The sequence below is a fragment of the Physeter macrocephalus genome, unplaced genomic scaffold (assembly GCF_002837175.3).
Source record: "Physeter macrocephalus isolate SW-GA unplaced genomic scaffold, ASM283717v5 random_100, whole genome shotgun sequence".
Taxonomy (NCBI): domain Eukaryota; kingdom Metazoa; phylum Chordata; class Mammalia; order Artiodactyla; family Physeteridae; genus Physeter; species Physeter macrocephalus.
This window is the reverse complement of record NW_021145382.1, coordinates 38134-56366: the sequence shown is the minus strand read 5'-3', so window position 1 is coordinate 56366 and position 18233 is coordinate 38134. Positions and strand designations below refer to the sequence as shown.

Here is an 18233-nt window from a genome sequence, read left to right as displayed (position 1 = left end):
CTAAAACAGGAATCGCTGGATCAGAAAATCAGTATAGGCTCAGTTTCAGGAACACTACCAGTTTTCCAAAGTTGTTGTACCAACTTACCTTCCCATCTGCCATGTGTAAGAGTTCCAGTTCCTCCACATCCTCACCAACACTTGGCATTTTCCATCTTTTCTCACATTATCCATCCTGATGGACAATAGTGATAGCTCACTGCAGTTTTAATTTATGTGTCCCTGATTACAAATTACACAAGCATCTGAGAAGTCCTGGCCCCAGTGATCTTTGGAGCCTTTGTGCAAGGCCCCAGAGGTGGTCCTGTGGAACAGTCCTCCAGGGAAGGTTTTTATGGGGACAGAAAGGGCTAAATGGGGCATAGATGCAGAGGCAGAAACCAAACAACTGGTCAACCTGCAGGGAGGCAGAAAGAAGGCTGGGCCACCAAGAGAAAGCCCCCAGGGCTCACGCATGGCACCAGGAGGGTTCTACTCTCCCGATCCTACATAGAGCCTCCCTTCCCTCTCTCTCTATCTCCTTACCCTGCTTCATTTTTCTCCATAGCACTTATCACCCCCCTTAACTATTATATATTTATTTGTCACTTGTTTATTGCCTGTCTGTCCCATCTGGAATAGTCTTTCTGTTCACTGCTGAGTATCAGTACCTACAACAGTTCCTGGCACATAGTAGGTGCTCATTAAATGGCTGTTGCTATGTGTGCTTACACGCAAGCCACACAGCTCCCGGATCTAAAGTGGGAAGGGTTGTGGCACGTTCACCAGCCTCGTCCTGGTTCTTGGCTACACATACTCTCACGCATAGACACACACACACACACACACACACACACACCAGACCTCTCCCTTCAGGCTTCCCTCCATGTTTATTTTAATCTGAATTCAATGAGTAAAGTTTTGGGGAGGGATGCAGTTCATAGAGCCCCAAACCTAGTAGGGACCAGAGAGGGAGCCAAGCCCAGCATGTTTTCCATATGACAGCGATACCTCTTTCAGGAAGGAGAGAAAGAGAGAGAGGGGAGAGGAAGAGCCAGAGAAGGGGAAAAAGGGGGTGGGAGCTGAGATGCGGTTCTGTGCCGAGTCCTCGGACAGTTCTGACCCAGTGATGGACCATCATCTGCTAAAATAAGCACTCCTGCAGCCTTGGCGTCCTGGCCCCCAGCCCTGGCTGCGTCTTAATATCAGTTTATTTTGGTTTCAAGAGATGAAGAGGGACAGGAGAGTGTCAGATCCACACCCTGGGCAGAGTTCTGGGATGGAGAGGACAGAGGGCAGCCTGCAGGGGTAGGGAGGGCAGACGAAGGCCCCAGGCCCTGGGAGGGAGGGAGGTGCATCTGTGGAAAGGAAGGAGGGGGCAAGGAGAAGGCAGAGAGAAGTCCCCCACCCCTCTTCCTTTCTTTACAATGAGCACTGTGCCCTCTGGGGTGCGGCCAACTGACGGTATATTTCCTCTGGAGCAGTCTGGACCCCCATCAGCCTCCCAGCTCTGGGGGCCAAGGAGAACTCCTGGGAGAGAAGACAGTCTGTCTATTCATAGAAAGCAGAGGGAGGGTGTAACCCCGCCCCTGAGATGGGAGAGAAGGGCTGGTCAGCCTCACACCCCATCGACACCCTAGATGTGGAGGTGACACCCCAAGGGTGAGGGGTCCCCTGGGGACTGGCGAAGGGCAGCCTGGTCCTGGCCCTGCTCCCTCCAGCAGCCCCCATGCATGTCAAGGGAGGAACAATGGAGTCTCGTAAGGGTCTGCATCACAGTTAGCAGATTTGAGGCACAGACTCCATTGTGGGACACGAGCTCTTTGCAGCTGGCTGGGGCCTTCCTGAGCCATGACCATCCACGACTGACCCTTCAGACAAGAGCAGCCAGGAGAGACGAGCAGGACAGAAAGAAATGGCAGAGCCACGGCCTCAGCCAGGCTCACATTTCCCTGCTCTATACCTCATCCCCCGTCATACAAATCACCAGCCATCCTCGGCTGGCAGCGCCGAGTTATCCCTGCTCAGAGACGCAGAGTAAGGCTGTCTACCTCGGCTCCTGGGCGTCAGCCCTCGGATATGGAAGCATCTGCAGCAGAAGCGCTGTAGCCCCAGGACCAACTGTCTGTGAGCTCTTTCTCCGAGGAGTGTCTTGCCCTTGGAGGAGGTCCCAGTAGGGGGTGGTCCTGGGCCTGGTGGGGACACGTGTGGTCAGCCCTGTGCAGACAACATCTTCCTTGCGGGGACACCACCCACATGCAATTCCAGTTAGCACTGCCCTGTCCTGTTTCCAGCATGGGCATTGGTGCCGGCTAATCCCAGCCCAACCCTAGCTTGCTGTGGGACCTGGCTACAGCCCTGCACCTCTCTGAATCTCAGTTTCATCGTCTGAGAATAGGAGAGTGATGAGTCTTCTCTCCCATGGCTGTTAAGGGGTTAAATGAGGTCCCAGGGCTCAAACAGCCCACCCAGGGCCCAGCACTCAGGAGACGCTCATCCATGGTACTTCTTCCTTCCCACCTGCCACCTGCAGGGGGAAGGTGTGTGCAGGAGGGGAGGGCATCTCCCATGGGTCAGGCAGTCTCAGGTGACCAGTGAGTGGGCCTTGGACTGAGCCATCCTGGAGGCTGCTGACCCTGTGGGCCAAGCTGAGTCACCATGCCTGAGTCACTGTTGGGAACTCGAGTTATCTCTGTTAGCTGCTGGGAACAGATTATCCATGAACATAAACATGTTCCAAGCAGGTCTGGGAGCTCTCTATTGCCCTTTGGCAAGAGGGAAAGGCATCTCACTCATCTCCCAACCAAAACTAGCATGCAGCAGGCCCTCCCTCCTGCCCCGGGGTGAGCCAGGCTGTGTCAGACGCTGCATTTCCTGCCGGATCCAGCAGCTCCTTGCTGGCCCAGTGCCATCCCTCCATAACTGCAGTGGAGCGGTGAGGGCAGGAGCCTTGGCCAGCCGCTCTGGAGGCAGAGCTTGCGGGGAGCAAAGTGACAGCTCCAGAAATGCAGCTCTCACCGGTTTGGCATCTCTGCAGGGCAGCCAGCTGAAAGGCGGCTGACTGCTTCACCTCGGCCTTGCTCCTCGGGGAATCCAAAGTGGCCATGTGACACTGCAGAGATGTCAGCCAGATCTGGCACTCCGAGGAAGGGCCTGGGCTTGCTGCGACGAGGAGGGCCTGTGTTCTGGGTGGGAGGCGGGGCTGAGGAGGAGGCAGGCAGTGGACCGGGCGCCCCGACATCCTGGGGGTGGGAAGGGATGCAGATGCCCCCGCTTAGCAGCCCCTGCGGGGGTCCAGGCACCTGCATGGCCATCCCGCGAGGGAGGTGTTATCATCCTGATGGAGGAACCAAGGCCCTCCTGGGGCTCGTCTGCACTTGGTGATGGTGACACCTCCGCCCACATAGCCTCTGTCCCACAGAGAACTGAAACGATCAGAAGATCAAGAAATGTCAGAAGGTCCTGGGTTTCATCTGCTCCATTGTCCTTTTTCTGAGAAAAGGGAATTTGAGGCTGGAGAGTGAGGGGGGCTCACCAAGGCAGAAGCCACAGCTTCCAGAAATTCATTCTGCTTTTCCTCAGCTCCCTCCCAAGCTTACGGTGTGATCATAGTGGTGGATAATCACATCATGCCCTGGACCCTAAAACCCAAGTTGCTGGGCAAATTGGCAGGAATCCCACCACATCAGAGGGAGACGGGCCCAGAAAGTAGGCCAGACATCCTCATGGGCACATTTACAATGCCTGTTACCCCCTGGAGACTCCCAGAAATGCTTCGAGGCAGGGAGGTTGTGGTTTGCAATAGACCACAATCCCCAGTGACCAGCTGGAGGCTTAAGCGCAGGCAATTTAGGTGTCGATGTCATTGTGCTTCCTTGTTCCCACTCCAGGGGGTCAGGCAGGGGCCACTCCCAGCACAGAATTGCTTGTAAGTTGACCGCCCCAGATCTCCCTTGCAGAGCCAAGTGGCTAAGAACCAAGACTCGAGTCATCTGCCAGCTCCACTACTTGCTAGCTGTGTGACCTTGGACAACTTACTTAACCTCTCTGAGCTTTGGCTTTCTGATCTATAAAGTGGGGAAAAAAATGATAGTACCTATGCCTCATAGGAAGGTTGCAAGGATTAAATTTTATATATAGTAGTCGCCCCCACCTTACCCTCGGTTTCACTTTCCACGGTTTCAGTTACCCTTGGTCAACCGCAGTCTGAAAATATTAAGTGGAAAATTCCAGAAATAAACAATTCATACGTTCTAAATTGCAAGCGGTTCTGAGTGGCATGACAAAATCTCACACCGCGCTGCTCCCTCCTGCCTGGGACGTGACTCACCCCTTTGTCCAGCGTATCCCTGCGTTAGTCACAGTTATCAGATCGACTGTTGCGGTACCTCAGTGCCTGTGCTCAAGTAACCGTTTTACTTAATAATGGGTCTAAAGCACAAGAGCACTGATGCTGGCAATTCGGATGTGCCAAAGGGAAGCCGTGGAGTGCTTCTTTTAAGTGAAAAGGTGAGAGGTCACAAATTAATAAGAAAAGAAAAACATTGTATGCTGAGGTTCATAAGATCTAGGGTGAGAATAAATCTTCTATCTGTGAAACTGTGAAGAAGGATAAAGAAATTTGTGCTAGTTTTGCTGTTGAACTTCAAACTGCAAAAGTTACAGCCACAGCGTGTGATGAGCGCTTAGTTAAGATGGAAGAGGCATTGAATTTGTACAATAGGTATTTTGAGAGAGAAAGAGAGGGGGACCACACTCACATATCTTTTATAATTGTTCAATTTCATTGTTAGTTATTGTTGGTAATCTCTTTCTGTTCCTAATTTATAAATTAAACTTTATCATAGGTATGTATGTCTAGGAAAAAACAGTATATATAGGGTTTGTTGCTATCCATCATTTCCGGCATCCACTGAGGGCCCTGGAGTGTATCCTCCATGGATAAGGCAGAACTACTGTATATATACATTCCTTAGAATAAAAACTTACGTCAATAAATGTTAGATGTTGTTATTAGTTTAAACTTCCTAATAGAGACAGAGGGGATGGTGGTTGGTTGAAAACAGTGATTCTTAGCTGGGGACAGTTTCCCCCCAGGGCATATCTGACAATTCCTGGAAACATTTTTGGCAGCCACAACAGAGAGAGGTGGGTTTCCTACTAGATGCTACTGCATCTAGTGGGTAGAGGTCAGGGACGCTGCTAAACATCCTACCGTGCACAGGACAGTTTCCCCAACACAGAATTAATGGTCAAAATGTGCACGGTGAGGTGATGCAGTGGGAAGAGGGCATGCGAAGGGAGGAAGAGGTCTGCTAGGAGGGAGAGAGGCTCCCCAAGGATGGCTTTGGATTTCAGGAATGGCTGCCGTCAGGAGGGCCAGGTGTTTGGATTTCAAATACCTTGTGATTGGTATAGGGGTGGCTCACTGAAAGGGGCTCATAAACAGCCCTGAAGGTCACCAGCAGAGGGAAAGTCAGCCGTAGGTCAAGCAAAGCAGAAGCAAGAGCTTCAGGGATCACCATGGAGCTTGGGGTTCTCCATTAAGCAGGAAAGGGGGGCACTCAGCCCTGCTAGTGCCAGGCGTCCCTGCTGGTAGCTGGTGCATTCAGACAGACAGACAGACACACAGAACAGACACAGGCGCGCACACACACACACACACACACACACACACACACACGTGCTGTTGATGCTTAGATCACACACACACTACGCACACAGCTTATCTTCTTTCAGTGAAGAAAAGAGGTGAATTTAATCTACCAGTTGGCAGGGCAGTTAGCAAATGAACTAGTCTTATAAATATATTAAGTAACTGTTGATGCCTCTTGTTTCCTAAAAATATAGATCTGTCTCTCTTTCTTGGTGCATGTGTGTGGTGAGAGGCACCTGGCACCTTGGGAAGAGCTCAGGCCTGGCCTCCAGGGTGCTGGTCTTGGCCCTTCTGGAAAGTTCCGTGTGACCCTATGCAAGTCTTTCCCCTCTCTGGAGCCCTGAGAAAAGAAGGAAGGCACGGCCCTGAGAGCTGTTAAGAACACGGGCTCCTCCAGACTCTGAGCGCCTCTGAAACCAGAATGAGCAGCTATAAGTTGGGGTACCCACATCTCTTTGCTCCCTGAGAATAAAAATTCTAATTGTAAGTCAGCTGGAATTCAAACCAAGCCTATGTAAATATTTCAAAACCAGAAATTAAAAATGGGACAACAGTGGTTTTGGACAAGTCTCTGAATCCTGGGATTCAATCTCCCATTACACATAATTGCAAAGAAACTAGCTGTTGCGCAGAATTCAGTCAAGACACGTGTTTGCACAGGTCCCTCTCTCCCACACCCATATGCACACACGGGCTTGTACACGCCCCAGTGAGGCTGACCCTCCAGGAGGCCCTGGGGTGAGCGGACACCGGAATGCGGCGTCAAGCCGAGAGCTTGAAAAGCATGAGCACTTGTGGCCACTCTCACACTGTCCTGAGGGGCGGATGTGGCCGTCACCATTTCACAGGTAAGGAGATGGAGGCTTTAAGATACATTTCCAAGTTCACTCGGGCAATACAGGGGCTGGATTTAAAATTCTCTCTCTCTCTCTCTCTCTCTCTCTCTCTCTCTCTCTCTCTCTGTTTTCCCTTCCTCTCTTACTTCCCAATTTTCCTGGTGCCACTGAAGCCAGCCAGCATCCCCTCCAAACTGCACTGTCATTGCTCCTGGCCTGGCCGCCGAGAAGCATGTGACCTGGGTGCACACCGGTGCTGCCAGCAGTGAGGGCTGTGCTGTGGGGGACGACTGCCAGCCCCTGGGCTCCTCTGCCTGTTGATGCAGGGCCTATGGGTGGCCCCAGATGGCCAACTGGCCCCTCAGTCTTGTCCTTCTCTCCAGGCCTCTAGGTCTCTATTTAGCCTGACCGGATGGGATCAGGTGTCTGCTGTGCCACATGTCCTGGGATAAGGACCACTGGGGCCTGAAGATAATCTCCAGGCTGCGGTGCCCAGTGGCCTGGTTTCTGACCCACGCAGTCTGGTGCCCCTCGGGGTGAGGGCTGCTGCCTCCCCCGGGGGCACGTGGATGCCGAGAGAATCAAAATAGGCTGCATCTGATGCACGCTGCCCTGGCGGCCTTGGTGGGATCTCCGAGGCCTCCGCCGCCACATCCCCCCGGAGATTATCCCCGCCTTCTGCAGCCTCGTTCCCCCAGCGCCCCCAACCTTGCTCCGTCCGTCTGCACGTGGCTGCACTGGACCCTCTTGGGCCGGCAACGCCCTTCCTCTCCACCCTTTGGGCAGGTTCTGCACGGTGGCTGGTGCGGGATTAGAGCAGATGTGGCTTGGGTGGCCTGCTGAATGTCCCCTCTCCCGCTGCTGGACGGCTTACTCAGCCTTCTCGGGGCCCCAGGTTCTCCCCTGTAAGTCAGGAGCCATAACTAGCACCTTCCTCATGGGGCTGATACAGGGTTTAAATGAGAAGGTCTAGGGCAGTGGCTGCTTGAGGCTCAATAACTGTAACTATCACTATTTTTATCCTCGAGGCACAAACTAAATGCCATGAGCCCTACTGAGAGCCAGAAGCAGTGTCGGCTGCGGGGATGTGGAAACCCTACATCCCGGCCCCAGGGAGGCACAGCCGGGGGGGCAGGGAGCAGGGGCCAGGAAGAGGAGGAGGGGGAGGGGAGGGGGAGGGGAGGAGGGTGGGGAAGGGAGGAGGGGGAGGGGTTAGTGGGGGTGGGGGGGCCGGGAGACCTTCCGACAAAGGAGGAACAGGCCGCCCTGAGTCTCAGCAGGTGAAGGTTGTCTCGGTGCACAGGTGGGTCCAGGGCAGCACAGTCAGAGGGCAAAGCATGAGCCAAGGCCCGTGGCCTTGGAGCCCGTGGCCAGCTGGGCAACCACAGGAGGTGGGCCTGGCCAGAGTGCAGCGTGTAGGGAAGGGCAGACGTGGGGCTGGAGGAGTCAGCAGGCGCTGGACCAGGAGAGCTCTGCAGGCCACACTGAGGGCCTGGCCTGCGGGGGAGATGATGGAGAGGTGGTCTGGTTTCCTTTGGGGCTACCAAAGACAGACCTTTACTCCTCTCGCGGATCAGTCCAAGGTCAGCGTTCCAGGTGGGTGGGTAGCTTGCTTCTCAGTCGGTGACCCAAATTCTCATGTTGCACTGACATCCCTTAAGGCCTGGCATCATCTGTATGTTTGAGGCAGGGTTGCCACCGGTTCCAGAATTCTGGAGGCTGGGAAGACCAATGTGCTGGCAGACCCTGGCTTGTAGGTAGCTGGCTGTCTTTTCGTTGTATCCTCACATGGCAAAGAGCAGCCTGAGGAGGGTCCTTTCATTTCTACAGCCTGGTGCAAGGTACACGGGTGGGGGGAGGGATGGAGGGAGGGAGGAAGGGAGGGAGAGAGACAGAGAGAGAGAGGGTCTTTGCTGGGAAATACTCGGATATAAGTTTGGGGGGGGGAAGGGGGCGGGGGGGGGGGGAGGGATGGAGGGAGGGAGGAAGGGAGGGAGAGAGACAGAGAGAGAGAGGGTCTTTGCTGGGAAATACTCGGATATAAGTTTGGGGTGGATGGGACTCCCACCTCATTCTGGGCCTTCAGAAGAGGGGGAGAGGCTCTGCACAGCAGAGAGAGAAGATTGCGGACCCGGGAAGGAGGCAGTGGGGGAGGGCGAGGTGGAGGACCAGCCCTGCACCCAGGGGCGGTGGCGGAGGGGGGAGGGGTGGCACCCTCCCACCTGCCTGAATTTCCCGGGAAGGTCAGTGAGGCTCCTGAATGGTGGGTGCTGTAGACAGTGAGCCTACGGGGGGAGGGGTCCAGCCTGGGTGGAGATAGCCAGCCTGGAGCAGGGGCCTTGCGGGGCAGGAGAACAGAAACCCTAGAACTGGTAGAAGTCTTGGGAGAGGTTTTGGACTCAAAGGGCCAGAGGCCCTAATGGGCTTGGAGCCACGCTTCGAGGGGTGAAAGGCCCCTGTGGACATCTGGCCGCATCTGCCTGGCCTGCACTCGGAGCCTCTTCCTGGAGGACTGGGGGCCTATGTGTAACATCTGTGTCTCTGCCCCATCCCCGCCCAGCCTTCTGGGAAAAGTCCTCTGTAAGTCTCGTCAAGGGGACAGAGCCCAAGGGGGATTAAGTAGCCCTGGTTTCCTTTTCCACACTGTGCTGGCTGCCCCTTTGCTGTCAGATCTTTGCTCTGCCTTTCTGTGCCCGGCAGGCTGACCAGAACATCACCAAGGTTCCTGCCCTCTGGCTCTTGACTGGGTCCAGCCAATGGGAGGCCAGGTGGGCGGGACAAGAGAGATGTTGGGGGGCGGGTGTTTATTTCTCCAGCTCCTCCTCTGCTTTGGGCCTAGGTTCCCAGGGACTCCATCCTGCATGGCTGCAGCTCTTCAGGGGGCTTCTCACCAGGCCCCGGAGCACCATTTCCTCCCTGGGATGGTAACAGCTTCCCTTTGCTCCTGGACTCCGGGTGCCTCAGTCTGCCTTGGTGCCCTCGACGCTGCCCACCCCTCTGTACCCTCATCAACTTCATCAACGCCTCTTCGTTTAACCTTTTGCATGTGCCTGCTGTGTCTTGTATTAGGTAAAATATAAGATATCCAGTTAAACTTGACTTTCAGACACATAATAAATCGTCCTTCAGTCTAAGTATGTCCCCCAAATTGTGTGGGATATACTTATGCTAAACAATTCCTTGCTGTTTATCTGAAATTCAAATTTAACTGGGTGTCCTGTATTTTTCTTTCTAAACCTGGCGATCTCACGTGCAGCGTCCCTGGCTGATACACTAACACATCCCTCAGGTCATGGGCACTTCCAGCCACCCCCGACCAGAGGAATAGGTGGGTTTGAAGCTCTTATACTCTGCCCTGCCGAGACAGAGCTACATACAGGCTGCTTCTTTCTCCTACTGGGGCAGTAGGAGGCTTCCCTGGGGGCAGGAACATAGTCTAAAGATGAGGAGACTGGCCCAGACATCTCCCCAGTTGCGTGGCATCAGCCCCTAAGGTGCCCCCAAGGCCATGGGCAGAAACGGTCCCAGTCCCTGTTCCCGTGAGCAGGTCTTGGCCATCGGTAGAGACGCGGCTGAATTCTCAGCCTCAGCTTTGAGCTCACAGCAGAACCCCGAGGGGGTTGGCATCCAGGACAAGGACATGTGGAGAGAGAGAGCAGGGTGTCAGATGGACTTGGAGTCTCTTAGACTCGCTCCTCTGCCACCAGCGGGAGAAGGCGCGCTGCCTTTTCAGGGCTCCTGTGATTACATCAGACCCACCTGGCGATCTCCCACTTCTCAGCCCACTGATGCGGACCCTTAATTACACCTGCACAGGTGATGTAATCGCGAGTGTGATGGCTCATCGTATTCACCGTCCCGGGGACTGGGGAACCATGGAGCCAGTTAGAACTTGGTTCACCTCTGCACGCTTCCTCCTGGCCTTCAGGACTCCGCACTCCCCTGGTCCTCCTTCCTCACTGCTACTCCTGCCTGGTCTCCTTCGCCCCGTTCACCCACCAGAACCAGCATTTTTAGGAACATCGGGATGCCCAGAGCACCTAGGGAGCCGGCAGAAGCCACCCCAGCTGCAGATTCAGCCCCTACTCGGGAAAGCTCGTGGCCTGGGGTTTGGGGGCCTTGCCTCCAAGCTCAGTGGTGGAGTGACCTCCCAGGGTCAGGTAATCCCCCAGGAGAGTTTGGGAAGTGCTGAGACTCCACTGTGAGGGGTCCACTGTGAGGGGGCAGCTCTGGCAGCTGGGGGTGCACGTGGGGTGGCTGACCCAGACAGAGCTGGCTCTTTTTCCAGCTTGGCTGCAGAGCTTCAAGAGAGGGTCTGGCCTTAACCAGAAAAGGCCGTGGACCCGAAAATGGCACAAATGCTGGATCTGGGAGTGGACTAACATCAGGCAGAGTAATAGCAATAATAGCAGCTGTTTTTGTGTCGGGGGCACTTACTATGTGCCAGCTGCTAAGTGTATGTGTATATCAGCTAATTGAATCCCCACAGCTACGTATGAGGTAGGTACTATGTTAACCCCCATTTCCCAGAGAAAGAAACTGAGGCTCAGCAAGGTCAGGAGACTTGCCAAGACCGGACACTCATGGCTAGAGAAGAGTTGCTGAGGGATGTCACATCTGCCTTCACTGCCGTGCCGAAATGTGGCATAAATCTGTGCTCAACATTCACAACGTGGTTATAAGGGCACAAGGCTTTCTGTGGGCAAGCAGTTGAACTAGGACTTAACGAGGGACCCTATGAGGAGACATATTTGGACTCAGTGTAAGGAAAGGCAGATGTTCTGGCGGTCAGAGTGGCCCAGGGGTGGACCCGGCTACCTTGGGAGGGAATGAGGTCCCTGTTGCTGGATATATGCAAGTGAACAGGCTGTTTCCATTTTCTGAGGCCCTGGTAACAACAGATACTGTACTGAACATCCTACACATGTCATCTTTAGGTTCTCACTGCTCTATCACATAGGCACCGCTGTCCCCGATTTACAGAGGAGGAAACTGAAGCCCAACGAGATTAAGTGACTCAGTGATGGTTATGTAGATGGTTGCTGGGGGAGCCGTGACTGAAACCCAAAGCTGTGTATCTCCAAAGCTGTGCTTGTACCCATACAGCTATCGAACGCCTGCTGTGTGTCTGGTACTATTCTTCTAGACACTAAGACCCAGCAGGGACAATTTAGTCCCAATCCTTGCCCTGATGGAGATCAGATTCCAGTCGGGAGAGAGACAACCCAGAGTAATGAGACCAAAATAGACCTCAACGAGAATGAGGTGAGACCGAAGGTAAGCAGGAGTCAAGGGGGTTCAAGGTGGTCAGGGGAGGCCACTGTGAGTGGTGCATCTGAGCTGAGATCGGAAAGGAAAGAAGAAAAAGTATTATGAAGAACTGGGAGAACAGTGCTCTAGGAAGAGGCAACCACGGGTGCAAAGGCTCTGAGTGGGGCAGGGAAAGAACAATGTGGGAAGAATGGCCAAGGTGGGGGCCAGATCACCGGGGGCCTGGTCATCCAGGGTTTAAACTTCATTAGCAGTTATTGGAGGGTTTTAAAGCAGTGGCGTGCTGCAGCCAACTCATGCCCGCACATGAGAACCACCTGTTAAATCTTCAGGATTTTTGCGCGCTGTTAAACTATTAGTAGCTTGAAATCAGCCATGGTGGGAGTATTTACACCATGGAAATGGGCAGCAGGTGGGTAAACATTTATCTGCCTCACACTGGTTTTAGACAGGGAAGTGGGGAGAGTGGATCTGTGCCTGAAGGAGCGCCCTCTGGCTGCAGGGGGGAGAATGGCCTGCAGGGGACAGAGAAGCAGGATGCCCCGCAGGGAAGGCCATTGCCTTGGTCCATGTTGGAGAGATGGGGGTTTGGACCAGGATGGGCCAGTGGATGGATTTGAGTGATTGTGAAGGCAGAACCAGTGGGCCTTGCTGAGACGACTCCATTGCTGAAGCTCAGAGCAGGGAGGAGACCTGCCCAACGTTAACACGGCTGGAATATGGAAGAGGTATGATGGAGCCCAGGCCTGCCAGGCCCCTAAAGCCTTTCTGTTCCCTATACTTCAGTGTTTCCCTAAGTTGCCATGAAGATTCTTCCTGGGGAAGGTTATGGTCTAGGATGAAGAGGAAATAATTAATGATGTCCCTGGCTGCCCTCAGCCCTGGCTCCCTGTGGTCAGAGCACCCCTTGCCCACACCTCTTCTCAGGAGGGCGGGTCCTCTGAGCTGCGGTTGGGGGTGGGGCGTGGAGGGAGCCAAGATGTCACCATCATAGACACTGGGAGGCCCAGCTCCCCCTGGTGGACGCTGGGGCCATGGCGTCTGTCCTCCCTCCCAGGAGGGCTGCCCCAGAGATGGCCTCGGAGGGTCCCACGACCTGCTTGGGCGATTCCCAGCTCTGGGATGCGGGACCTCCCCTGGGGAAGGGCAAGGACCAGGGCTGGAACCAGTCTAGGACCTCAGAGGAGGAGCTGCCACAGCACAGCTGCCCGGGCCCGGGGCTGCTCTGGTTTTTGCTGGGGTGGGAGGGAGGGGATAGGGATAGATCTGAGAGTCTAGCTCAGTGGGAGCGGGGGATCTAAGCAGCGCCAGGTCTTAGCGAGGTGCCGGCAGAACCACTAGGCCCTGCTTGTCTGCCTGCACCTGCCCCCCGCCCCCGACAGTCTTCACACACTCCCAGTCCCTTCCCCGAAGCCACCGTTGGCACCAATCCCAGCAACAGGGCTCATCTGCTCCAGCCCCTCCCTCTGTCAAAACTCACTCTCAGAAAAGGGTCCTGTGCTGGGAGATCACTGTCACGGTGACCTTCTGCCGGAAGCGAGAAGGGAGGAACAGGAAACAAAACCAATCAAATACCTACCAGGGGTCAGGCAGAGCTGCCTGTTTTCATCAAAGAGTGAAAATTACAGAAAGGTTTCCCCTCATACTCTGCCCCTAAAATAAGGCTCTAAAAAGTTTATTCTTATCCTTCTAGACTTTCTTCTTTGTACACACACACACAGGCTATTTTTTTTTAAATGAGATAATGTTACGTGTTCTATGTGGATTATTTCATTTAATCCTAGGTTGTTATTATCTCTACTTTGCATTTCAGGAAACTGATGCTCAGAGAGGTTATGTACTTTTCCTAAGGTCACACAGCTGGTAGAACTGCCTGGCTCCACAGCCTCACTCTCTGCATCCTGGGCATCACCTATGGGTGCAGAAGGCCAGTGTTTTTCCTGTTAGGGGGCATTTGGGGCTGCAGAGCAGGTGGGCCTGGAATTCTGGGCAGAGGCCTGATCCGGCCTTCCCTTCTGCTGGGCTGTGAGACTCAAGCCCTGGGGTCAAATTCCAGCCCCACTGAGTCCTTGTTAATGCTTTTTAAAAAGGGATTCTATTGCCATTTAATTGTGGCTCTGCCCTTGAAGCAGACTCCCAGCTGTCTGTAACAGACAGCTTGGCCTTGGATTTCTCTCTCCCAAAGCCCAGGGGATAGAGGCTGCACTGGGAGGTCTGCGGCCTGGGCCACTCACCAGCTGTGGAACCTCCAGTTCCTGCCTCTCTCGCCTTGGTCTCCTCTCTTCAAAGTTCCTTTCAGCCCCAAGGTAAGCCCATGACGCCACCCCTAGTCACTGCAGCTTGCTGGAGAGAGGAGGGGGAGGAAGAGGACGAACCAGAGCAGAGAGGAGGGCTCTGGGGGCAGCTTAGTGGGTTTGGAAGGGAGTGGGAGTTTAAGAACAGGTTCTGGAATCCCTAGACCTGGGTCCAAGTCCCAGGGCAGGACCTATGCAGTTGTACAATGCCCAGGCTCAAAAGATTCCTACTTGGTTTTACGTTCTGCCATTGCTGTCTTGAAATTCTTAACTTTCTGAGTAAGGAGCCCAGCATTTTCCTGTTACGCTGGGTCCCACAAATTTCACAGCCAGCCCTGCTACCGCTTATGAGCCGTGTGCCCTTGGCAAGTGATTTCACCGCATCGATCCTGAGTTTTCTTATCTGCAAGACAGAGCGATGCTTACACCCCCTGGGAGGATTGTTCTGAGAATTCAAAGAGAGATGCCTGGTAAAGAGCCAGGCAGCAGTAAGTCCATAACCGGTGTCAAGCCCTGGTAATCGTGGCCATCTTTCTGTAGGTCTCTGTAGGACCTGACAGGGAGAAATATCTCCCGAGCCGCAGTCTGTCTCCCAGCCTTGTCCACGGGTGGGGGGGACATTTCAGGCCAAAAATAAAATCCTCACTGGGAAGCGAATGGTGCCACCATGCCCACAGCAACCCCTGCCTGTGTCTATACTGGGTCAAGTGGTTTAGGGCCCTAAGTTCCTGGGGGATCAGGTGCTGTGGGGTTTGAGCCTGGGAAGAGATGAGGGTCTGGTGAGGCTGCTCCAGTACCTGCTTTCAGCTGGGAGAGGGTCAGTCATGTGACCTTCATGAATGAAGGCCTGACGCCTAGAGGCACTGATGGAATCTCCCCAAGGGCCGCCTCCTTCACTCTAATTCTTGGCTTGTAGGACCCCCAAGGTGTTGTCCCAGCACCTCAACCTCCCAGATGTTTCTAGAGTCCTGACTTACTGGATTCATAGCTCAGCAATTTCCCAACGGTGAGACCTTGGGTAAGTTACTCAACCTGTCTAGGCCTCAGTTTCCCCATCTGCGAAACACTAACAGGTTTGACCTCGTGGACGTGTCGTATTAAATCGACCCCCGCATGAAAAGTGCTTACAAGCGTGCAGACAAACGTTAGCCACTGCGGCGGCTGGCCTGCCTGCTTCCGCTCTGCGCCGAGCCCGACAGCAGGCTCCGAGATGCCAGTCTGACCACGCCTCTCCTTCAGCAGCTCGTTGCCTTCAGGATAAAGACCAGACTCCTTGTTCTGGCTTCTCTGAGCCTCCATGTGGTGAGCCCCTGTTCAGGGGCCGTTTCCCCTTCTAGAGTCCACAGCCTCAGGATTTGCTCTGGGAAACCTCCAGCCCCCAAGGCAGAGCCTATGATGTGACTGTCAGTCAAGCCAAGGGGCGGGCACATGACCCAGGCTCAGCCAGCTGGGCACCTTCTGTAAGGACTTGGATTATTATTATTATTTTTTTAAATAAATTTATTTATTTTTGGCTGCGTTGGGTCTTCGTTGCGGTGCGCGGGCTTCTCATTGCGGTGGCTTCTCTTGTTTCGGAGCATGGGCTCTAGGCGTGCAGGCTTCAGTAGTTGTGGCGTACGGGCTTAGTTGCTCCATGGCATGTGGGATCTTCCCGGACCGGGGATCGAACCCATGTCCCCTGCATTGGCAGGAGGATTCTTAGGCACTGCGCCACCAGGGAAGTCCCAGGACTCTGATTCTTAAGGATGGAGAAGCTTATGGAAAGGGGTTGGAAGGGTTCATTCGGGAGGTTATGCCCCTGAGTTCCTACTGCCTGGATCCCCAGGACTGCCCTGGGCCCCGGTCCTCTCTGAGCCTGGGTTTTTAGCCTTTCTTCCGATTCTGTGCAATCTCTCACAGCCTTCCGTTGATGCTCTCTTCGTCCAGAGTAGCCCTGTCAGTTTCTGTTGCAGGCATCCAGAGATCCTGGTGGATACACTCTGGCTCCAGACACATCCCAACTTTGACCTTCACCTTCTGCTTTTAAGTATCTGCCTGCATTTCTCACAGTCCATGCATGCCACTTTGTGCCTCTGAACCTTTGTCCCTGCTGTTCCTTCTGCCGGGAATGCCTTTCCCACCTTATTCTCCTCATTCATTCTTATCCCAAGAACCACCTCAGACACTGTCAACTCTGGGGGCACTTCCTCCAATCCTCCTCTATACCACACCCCCGCCTCCAGGCTGGCTCTGACCCTCTGGGGCAGCCCTAGGCCCTGGGCTTCTCTCCCTCAGCACCGGCATTCCCTTGTTTGAACCCAAGGCCAGATCCAGGCCCACCCACCTTCATTTCTCAGTTGGCCACAACAAATGTGTTTTGGGCTCCAGAACCACGGAGGGCCATACAGGCAGTTCCCTTCGACCTGCTCAGGGATTCCTCAGCCAACTAGGACCAGATCCATTGCCTGCTGGTGAGGGGTCACGAGGGGAACTGCGGAGGAGTGGGAGATGGGGAATTGTCCCAGAATAACAGTGAGCCCAACTCCTCCGGGTTGGCCATGGCTCCAGCCCCAGCCTTTGATCCAGAGCCTGTGCCAGCCTTTGTCATAGCCCCAGCCCCTGCCCCAGCTCAAGCCACAGACCTGACCTCACGCCCTACCCTCGGCCCCAGCCCTGTCTCTGCCCCTGCATAGGCCCTTCCCTCCACCTCTGCCCTCACTGCAGACCCCCAGCATTCTTCCCAGTGAGACCCACCCAGGCTGCCCTCTGTAGAGGCCCTGCCTCTGATCGGACGGGGCTTTTGGTGGGGAAGGACTGGCCAGTTAATCGGGCGGTGAATGGAGCAGGTACTTCAGAGGTAGGTGCCACGCCCAACTCCCCTCAGTGGCACAAGACCTGCAGCTCCAACGGTAGGTAACAGAGCAGAGCCTTAGGCTGGGGCAGGGCCAGGGCCAGGTTTAGGTCCTGAAGGTTCCTTCTGTTCCCCGCCTCCCCTGCCCTGGGCCAGACTTAGTCCTGAGCCGTGCACAGGGCTGAACCCTCCATGGTCGCTGAGTGCCCCAGCCGGGGAAGTGCCCGAGCTATAGCTACCCAAAATCAGGTAAAACGAGGCAAAAGCGGGGAGTCCCAGGACAAGCCAGTAGGATTGGGGAAGCTTGCAAGGTTGGGGTATCAGTAAAGACCACCACAGATGACCATCCTTGAAAGAAAGGCAAAAACAGCCTAAGTCTCCCCTGAGGTCACCAACGCCTCTCCAGCCCTTCTCCTTGGGAACTGAACCAGGGCGGCAGGGGTGGGGAGGGCCACAGGACCTCGGGGAATCAGGCCCTCCACTCCACCCACAGGTGGATCCTGCAATGGACACCTCATGAGGACAGAAGCCAGCACTGTGATGTCACAGCTCAGCTGCGGCTTTGTGCTCCTGGAGCTGTCGAGTGAGTCAGCTGGGCCCCTTCCTCCTTCCTGTGCTCGTGTACCCATGTCCGATGCTCAGGGCTGGACAGGTTGACTGTGTAGCCCCACCCCTTCTCTCCCTGCTCCTCCCGTGTGCTGGGGCTGGCCCAGGAGATGGCCAATGAACAGCACGCTTAGGGAGACTGTCTTCTTTTGGCCATAACTGGCAACCAGACTTAGGTGAGCGGCCCGGGAACTCTTTGCAAGGCTGCGTTGAAACCACCTGTCAACTAGGCCACCTTCCCAGCTTGACTGTGAGCTCATTCAAAGTGTCTATCCCGGTCCCCAGTCTAGCTCTGTAGAAATTCAGAGTATATGATGTCAGTTAAATGCATAAATGGCTGGAGGGATGGGGTGGGTAGAGATAGATGACAAAGGTATCTCCTTCCTATGTGGGCTACTCGCTCACCCGTCCCCAGCTCTGACCATCGGAGTCTCTCCTGAATGCTCTTGGAAACTAGCACCTGTTGGAAGTCCCGGGCATCTTGGCACCCGTGGGACTTGACAGTGACGGAGCTGTCCCAGTTATGGGGTGACAAAGGCAATAATGCCACTGCAGGATGGCACATTTGGCCCCTCCAGAGCTGGGGGTGCAGCTCAAAGACCTCAGACTTTTTTTTTTTTTTTTTTTTTCGGTACGCGGGCCTCTCACTGTTGTGGCCTCTCCCGTTGCGGAGCGCAGGCTCCGGACGCGCAGGCTCAGCGGCCATGGCTCACGGGCCCAGCCGCTCCGCGGCATGCGGGATCCTCCCGGACCGGGGCACG

General features: G+C 54.7%; 1 protein-coding gene across 1 annotated transcript in view; it reads left to right on the top strand.

Annotated features, from left to right (window-relative positions):
* Positions 1 to 4803: 4803 nt before the first annotated feature.
* CCDC197 (coiled-coil domain containing 197) overlaps positions 4804 to 18233 on the top strand; it is a 23204-nt gene continuing 9774 nt past the window's right edge. The window contains 2 exon segments of the mRNA XM_024130971.2: positions 4804 to 6483; positions 17360 to 17449. The gene's annotated coding sequence lies outside the window, so the exon portion shown is untranslated.